The sequence below is a fragment of the Mustela putorius genome, unplaced genomic scaffold, assembly GCF_011764305.1.
Source record: "Mustela putorius furo isolate JIRA1106 unplaced genomic scaffold, ASM1176430v1.1 tig00000056_pilon_pilon_pilon, whole genome shotgun sequence".
NCBI lineage: Eukaryota > Metazoa > Chordata > Mammalia > Carnivora > Mustelidae > Mustela > Mustela putorius.
Window position 1 is genome coordinate 371,302 of NW_025421263.1, and position 7,910 is coordinate 379,211.

A 7,910-nucleotide genomic window follows, 5' to 3' on the forward strand; every position below is an offset into this window, starting at 1 on the left:
GTTGCCTGGGATGGCACTGTATGCACACTACCATCTCCAGGTGTAAGCCACGCTTGGCCTTTGGCACTGGACCTTAGGTGGACTCGCGGACTAGGTCAGTGTTTCCTCACAGGAGAGGAGAGACGATAGGATCCCTGACACCGCCCATTACTGGAATGGGGAGCTTTCGGGGATGGTTGCCACTCCTTTCCCGGCACACCCCCTGCCACGGACAACGTTGTCACATCTTGGAGGAAGATGGAAACTGACTGCCCGTTTCTCAAGGGAGCTGTTTCTCGAGTTCAGATTATGGTGCCTGGTAGCAATCCCAAGTCTGCCCTACGAACAGTTGTCCAAGGAGATGCTGTGCCTTTGGGACCAGAGGCACAGGACAGGCCTGCCTTCTGCCCAGACTCCTTCCTCAGAGTGGAGCACGCGCCCCTGCCCTAAGTCGTCCTTTCATGTCTCCTTAGCAGCCAGGCTTCGTCTCTCCGCACAGGGAGCTGGTGACATTTGTCTTGCCACTGCCCTGCTGTTCCTGACAGGGCAGGCTCTCCTGCTTCCCGACCGTTTCCCATCCACGAGGCCAATGGCTCCTTCTCTTTTCTGGGGGCAGCGTGCTGCGCCTTCCCCCGACTTGCTCCTGTGGAGCTCGGTGATAGACGTGTCCCGTTCCTTAAGGCCCTTTCAGATGTGCAACCATGCTTCTCTCTTAGGCAAAGGGGTGCTAGGGCACAGAGGATTTCGCTCCATGCGGGTATCTGTCACCATGCTCCGGAGACGATCTCAGGCATTCATCTGCAGCATCCCACACATCCGATTCTGATTTCCCAACGAATGCTGTGCTTTCCCAGAGGGGATGCCCGGGCAAAGAGGCTTTCGCTCTATGAGGGTTTCTCCCGCCATGCTGTGAATACTAGGCTAAGGCTAGCAGCAACAGCAGCCCACAGAACCGACTCTTATTTCCCAGCCACTGCTATGCTTTCACAGAGGTTTTCAGCTTGGTGCGAATGGCACTTCGGTGCTGCTTCCTCAGCAAGGCTTTGGGTGTTCGCTCTGTCGCATCAGGGAAGAAGAACTGCCGGAGAGCTGATCCCTCTTGGGCCTTGCTTTCCCGGGGTCAATGTTGGCGCCCTGGGCTCACCCTGCCAGGCCGAACTAAGAGGACACAGCCACAACCCTGCAGCAGCGTGCGTGGCCTAGGATGGCACTCAATGCACACTACCATCTCCCGGAGTAGGCAATGCTTGGCCTTTTTCACTGGTCCTCATGCAAGGCCAGTGCCTTCCCCACAGGATAGGAGAGGCGACAGGTTCTCTGAACACCGCCCGTTCACGGGAATGGGGAGCTTTGGGGGATTGTCCCCACTCCTTTCCCAGCAAAGCCCCTGCCACCGAAAATGCTGTCACATCTTAGAGGAAGATGGCATCTGACTGCCCGTTTCTCGAGGGAGCTATTTTTGCGAGTTCCGTGTATGGCGCCCGGTAGCAAGCCCAAGTCTGCCCTACGGACAGGTGGTCAAGGAGATGCTGTCCCCTTGGGACCAGAGGCACAGGACAGGCCTGCCTTCTTCCCAGACTCCTTCCTCAGAGTGGAGCACGCATCCCTGCCTTAGTCGTCCCCTCATGTCTCCTAGGAACCAGGCTTCCATCTCTCCGCACAGGGAGCAGGTGACACTTGTCTTGCCACCGGCCTGCTGTTCCTGCCACGGCAGGCTATCCTGCTTCCCGAGCATTTCCAAACCCCAAGGCCAACGTCTCCTTCTCTTTTCTGGGGGGGGGGGGCGTGCTGCACCTTCCCCAGACTTGCTCCTGGGGAGGGCAGTGTCAGACGTGTGCAAGCACGCTTCTCTCTCGATCTAAAATACACAACATAACCCTACACCTAAAGTAGTTGGAGAAAGAACAACAAAGAAACCCTAAACCCACCAGGAGAAGAGGAATAATAAAGATCAGAGCAGAAATCAATGAAATAGAAACAAATAAACAAACAAACAAAAACCACAAAAAACCAACAACAATGAAAAAAAACAATAGAACAAATCAATGAAACTAGGAGCTGGTTCTTTGTAAGAATTAATAAGATTGATAAACCCCTTTCCAGACTTATCAACAAGAAAAGAGAAAGAACCCAAATAAATAAAATCATGAATTAAAGAGGAGAGATCACAACCAACACCAAAGAAATACAAACAATTATAAGAACATACTATGAGCAACTCTACGCCAACAAATTCAACAATCTGGAAGAAATGGATACATTCCTAGAGACATAGAAACTACCACAACTGAACCAGGAGGAAATAGAAAACCTGAACAGACCCATAACCAGTACGGAGATTGAAACAGTCATCAAAAATCTCCAAACAAACCAAGCCCCACGCCAGATGCTTCCCAGGGGAATTCTAGCAAATACTTAATGAAAAATTAATTCCTATTCTCATTATACTGTTCCAAAAAATATATAAATGGAAGAAAAACTTCCAAACTCTTTTTTTTCTGAGGCCAGCATCACCTTGATCCCAAAACCAGACAAGGATCCCATCAAAAAAGAGAACTACAAACCAATATCCTTGATGAACACAGATGTGAAAATTCTCACCAAAATACTAGCCAATAGGATTCAACAGTACATTAAAAGGATTATTCACCACGACCAAGTGGGATTTATTCCAGGGCTACAAGGTTGGTTCAACATCTGCAAATCAATCAATGTGATACAACACATTAATAAAAGAAAGAACAAGAACCACATGATACTCTCCATAGATGCTGAAAAAGCATTTGACAAAGTGCAGTATCCCTTCCTGATTAAAACTCTTCAAAGTGTAGGGATAGAGGGCACATATTACCAATATTATCAAAGCCATCTATGAAAAACCCACTGCAAATACATTCTCAATGGAGAAAAACTGAATACTTTTCCGCTGAGGTCAGGAACACGGCAGGGATGTCCGTTATCACGACACTGCTATTCAACATCATACTAGAAGTCCTAGCCTCAGCAATCAGACAACAAAAAGAAATTAAAGGCATCCAAATTTTGTCAAATTGGCAAAAGAGAAGTCAAACTATCACTGTTTGCAGATGATATGATAATGTATGTGGATAACTTAAAGGACTCCACTCCAAATCTGCTATAACTTGTATAGGAATTCTGTAAAGTGTCAGGATATAAAATCAATGCACAGAAATTGGTTGCATTTTTTTAAATACCAACAAGGCAGAAGAAATAGAAATTAAGGAGTGAATCCCATTTTCAATTGTACCCCAAACCCTAAGACACCTAGGAATAAACCTAACCAAAGAGACAAAGAGCCTATACTCAGAAAACTCTAAAGTTCTCATGAAAGAAATTGAAGAAGACACAAAGAAATGGAAAAATGTTCCGTGCTCCTGTATTGGAAGAACAAATATTGTGAAAATGTCTACGCTACCTAAAGCAATCTACACATTTAATGCAATCCCTATCAAAATCCCATCCATTTTTTTCAAAGAAATGGGACAAATAATCCTAAAATTTATATGGAACCAGAAAAGACCTCGAATAGCCAGAGGAATATTGAAAAAGAAAGCCAAAGTTGTTGGCATCACAATTCCAGACTTCAAGCTCTATTACAAAGTTGTCACCATCAAGATAGTAGGGAACTGTCACAAAAACAGACATAGATCAATGGAACAGAATAGAGATCCCAGAAATACACTCTCAGATAAATGGTCAACTAATCTTCAACAAAGCAGGAAGAAATATCCAATGGAAAAAAGACAGCCTCTTCAACAAATGGTGTTGGGAAAATTGAACAGCCACATGCATAAAAATGAAATTGGACCATTTCCTTACACCATACATGAAAATAGACTGGAAATGGATGATGAAGCATAATGTGAGAAAGGAATCTATCAAAATCCTTGAGGAGAGAACAGGTAGCAACCTCTTTGACCTCAGCAGCAGCAACTTCTTCCTAGGAACATCACCAAAGGCAAGGGAAGCAAAGGCAAAAATGAACTATTGGGATTTCATCAGATCAAAAAGCTTTTGCACAGCAAAGGAAACAGTTAACAAAGCCAAAAGTTAACTGTCAGAATGGGAGTAGATATTTTCAAATGACATACAAGATAAAGGGCCAGTATCCAAAATCTATAAAGAGCTTATCAAACTCAACACCCTGAGAACAAATAATCAAATGAAGAAATGGGCAGAGGACATGAACAGACATTTCTGCAAAGAATACATCCAAATGGCCAACAGACACATGAAAAAATGCTCCACATCACTCGGCATCAGGGAAATACAAATCAAAACCAGAATGAGATACCACCTCACACCTTTCAGAATGGCTAAAATGAACAAGTCAGTCAATGACAGATGCTGGTGAGGATGTGGAGAAAGGGGAACCCTCCTACACTGTACGTGGGAATGCAAGCTGGTGCAACCACTCTGGAAAACACGTGGAGGTGCCTCAAAAAGCTGAAAATAGAACTAGCCTATGACCCAGTGATTGTAGTACTGGGTATATACCCTAAAGATACAAATGTAGCATTCTGAAGGGGCACATGCACCCAAATGTTTATATCAGCAATGTCCACAATAGTTAAACTATGGAAAGAACCTAAATGTCCTTCAACAGATGAATCAATAAATAAGATGTGGTATATATATACAATGGAATACTATGCAGGCATCAAAAGAAATAAAATCCTGCTATTTGTGATGACATGGATGGAACTAGAGGGTATTATGCTTGGTGAAATAAATCAATCTGAGAAAGACAACTATCATATGATCTCCCTGATATGATGAACTATTGGGATTTCATCAGATCAAAAAGCTTTTGTTTGCACAGCAAAGGAAACAGTTAACAAAGCCAAAAGATGACTGTCAGAAGTTATCTGGGAGAAGATATTTGCAAATGACATACCAGATAAAGGGCCACTATCTATCCAAAATCCATAAAGAGCTTATCAAACTCAACACCCTAAGAACAAAGAATCCAATGAAGAAATGGGCAGAGGACATGAACAGACATTTCTGCAAAGAATACATCCAAATGGCCAACAGACACATGAAAAAATGCTCCACATCACTCGGCATCAGGGAAATACAAATCAAAACCAGAATGAGATACCACCTCACACCTTTCAGAATGGCTAAAATGAACAAGTCAGTCAATGACAGATGCTGGTGAGGATGTGGAGAAAGGGCAACCCTCCTACACTGTACGTGGGAATGCAAGCTGGTGCAACCACTCTGGAAAACAGCGTGGAGGTGCCTCAAAAAGCTGAAAATAGAACTAGCCTATGACCCAGTGACTGTAGTACTGGGTATATACCCTAAGGATACAAACGTGGCATTCTGAAGGGGCACACGCACCCAAATGTTTATATCAGCAATGTCCACAATAGTTAAACTATGGAAAGAACCTAAATGTCCTTCAACAGATGAATCAATAAATAAGATGTGGTATATATGTACAATGGGATACTATGCAGCCATCAAAAGAAATAAAATCCTGCTATTTGTGATGACATGGATGGAACTAGAGGGTATTATGCTTGGCGAAATAAATCAATCTGAGAAAGACAACTATCATATGATCTCCCTGATATGATGAAGTGGAGATGCAACATAGGCGGTTTCGGGCATACGAAAAGAAAAATAAAAGAAGATGGGATTGGGAGGGAGACAAACCATAAAAGACTAAATCTCACAAAACAGACTGAGGGTTGCTGGGGGGAGGTGTGTTGGGAGAGGATGGTGGGGGTATGGACATTGGGGAGGGCAGGTGCTATGGTGAGTGATGGTGAGTGCTGTGAAATGTGTAAACCTGGTGATTCACAGACCTGTACCCCTAGGGATAAAAACACATTATATGTTTATTAAAAATTTAAAAAAAAATTTAAAAATCCATTAAAGATAAAACACATATTGCAAGCCCAGAGCTAATCTCATATTCAATCAAAAAAGTTTGAAAGTTTTCCCCTTAACGATCAGAAAAAAGACAAGTGTGTCCACTTTCACTACTCTCATTTGACATAGTACTGGATGTCCTAGCCAGAGAAACAAGGAACACAAAGAAATAAAAGACTCCAAAAAAAAAGGAAGAAGTAAAATTTTCTTTTTTTGGATAACATGAACTTACATGTAACAAAATCCTAAAAACTTCACAAAAAATTTTGAATAAACAAATTTAATAAAGCTTCCAAATACAAGATCAATATATAAAAGACAAGAATTTTGTTTTGTTTCGTTTTTTTTAAATAGTTTTTCATGTCATCCTTGCTCAGTGATCACGCTAATCTTCTCTGCATCATTCCAATTTTAGTATATGTGCTGCCAAAGTAAGCACAAGACAGGAGCATTTTAACACTCTAATGATGAACTATCTGAGAAAATAAAGAGAACAATCTAATTCACAATAGCATCAAAAATAAAAAAATACTTAGGAAAAGATTTAACTAAGTAGATGAAAGATCTGTACCCCATAAACTATGACATTGATAAAGAAATTGAAGGAGACATAAATGGAAAGATAGCTCATATTTATGAATGGTAAGAATTAACATTGTTAAAATGTCCATACTACCGAAAACCATCTGTAAATTCAATTCCTATCAAAAATCCAATGTTAGGGGCGCCTGGGTGTCTCAGTGGTTTAAGCCACTGCCTTCGGCTCAGGTCATGATCCCAGGGTCCTGGGATCGAGCCCTGCATCAGGCTCTCAGCTCAGCAGGAAGCTGCTACCTCTTCTCTGTCTGCCTGCCTCTCTGTCTGCTTGTCATCTCTCTCTGTCAAATAAATAAATAAATAATCTTTTTCAAAAATCCAATTTTTTTTTTTACAGAAGTAAGTAAAGAATCCTAAAATTTATATGAGACCATAAAAGACAACAAATAATTAAAACAGTTCTGAGAAGGAATGAAGAAGCGAAATTACACTTCTTGATTTGAAACTATACTACAAATCCCTCGTGCTCAAAACAATAAAGTATACTGGCATAAAAATAGACCAATAAACAAGTAGAACAGAATTGAGAGTCCAGAAATAAATCCTTTCATACAGTCACCTAATATTTGACAGGGGCCAACATATATAATGGGTAAAGATAGTCTGCTCAATAAATGATATTTAAAACTGAATAGTCACATAAACCAGCATGAAACTGGAACCTTATATCACTCATAAATCTTAACTTGAAATAGATTAAAGACTTAAATGTGATGCATGAAAGTAAATTTCCTAAAGGAAAACATAGGAAAAATTCTCCTTGACATTGGTCTTGCCAATAGTTTTTTGGATGCCAGGCCAAAATCACAAGCAAAAGAAGCAAAAATAAATAAATGGTATTACATCAAACTAAAGTTTCTGCATTGCCAAAAAAAAAAAAAAAAAAAAGGGAATGAAAACACAATCCACAGAATGGAAGAAAATACTTACAAATCTTATACCTGAAAAGAGGTTAATAACCAACAGATACAAATAGAAAAAAATATATAATTAAAAAAATAGCAAAAGGATCTCAATAGACTTTTTTTTCAAAAAAGTTATATAAATGACCAACAGGAGCATTACAAAGTGCTCAACGTAAAACTCAGGGCAAAGTCATTATGTTGTTGTTGTTGTTGTTTACCTCTGAAAAACACAACAAGATATTACTACCTATTAGAATATATACTACCAAAAAATTAAAACTAACAAATTTTGGTAAATATTGGCGAAAATGGGGAACTTATGCACTGTGATAGGTATATAAATTTGTATGGAAAACAGTATGGAGACTATTCATATTATTAAAAGTAAAATTACCATATGATTCAGTAATCTCACTTCTAGGTATATATCTAAAGGAAACGAAGTCACTATTCGAAGACATATCTGCACTCTTATGTTCATTATAAAATTATTAACTCTAAGCAAGAGATGGAAATAACTTC

The 7,910-nt window shown here is 40.6% G+C and overlaps 1 pseudogene; it reads right to left on the bottom strand.

The window, feature by feature from the left end:
• Window positions 1-6,206: 6,206 nt before the first annotated feature.
• Window positions 6,207-6,325, bottom strand: LOC123394527 (annotated as a pseudogene).
• Window positions 6,326-7,910: the final 1,585 nt, after the last annotated feature.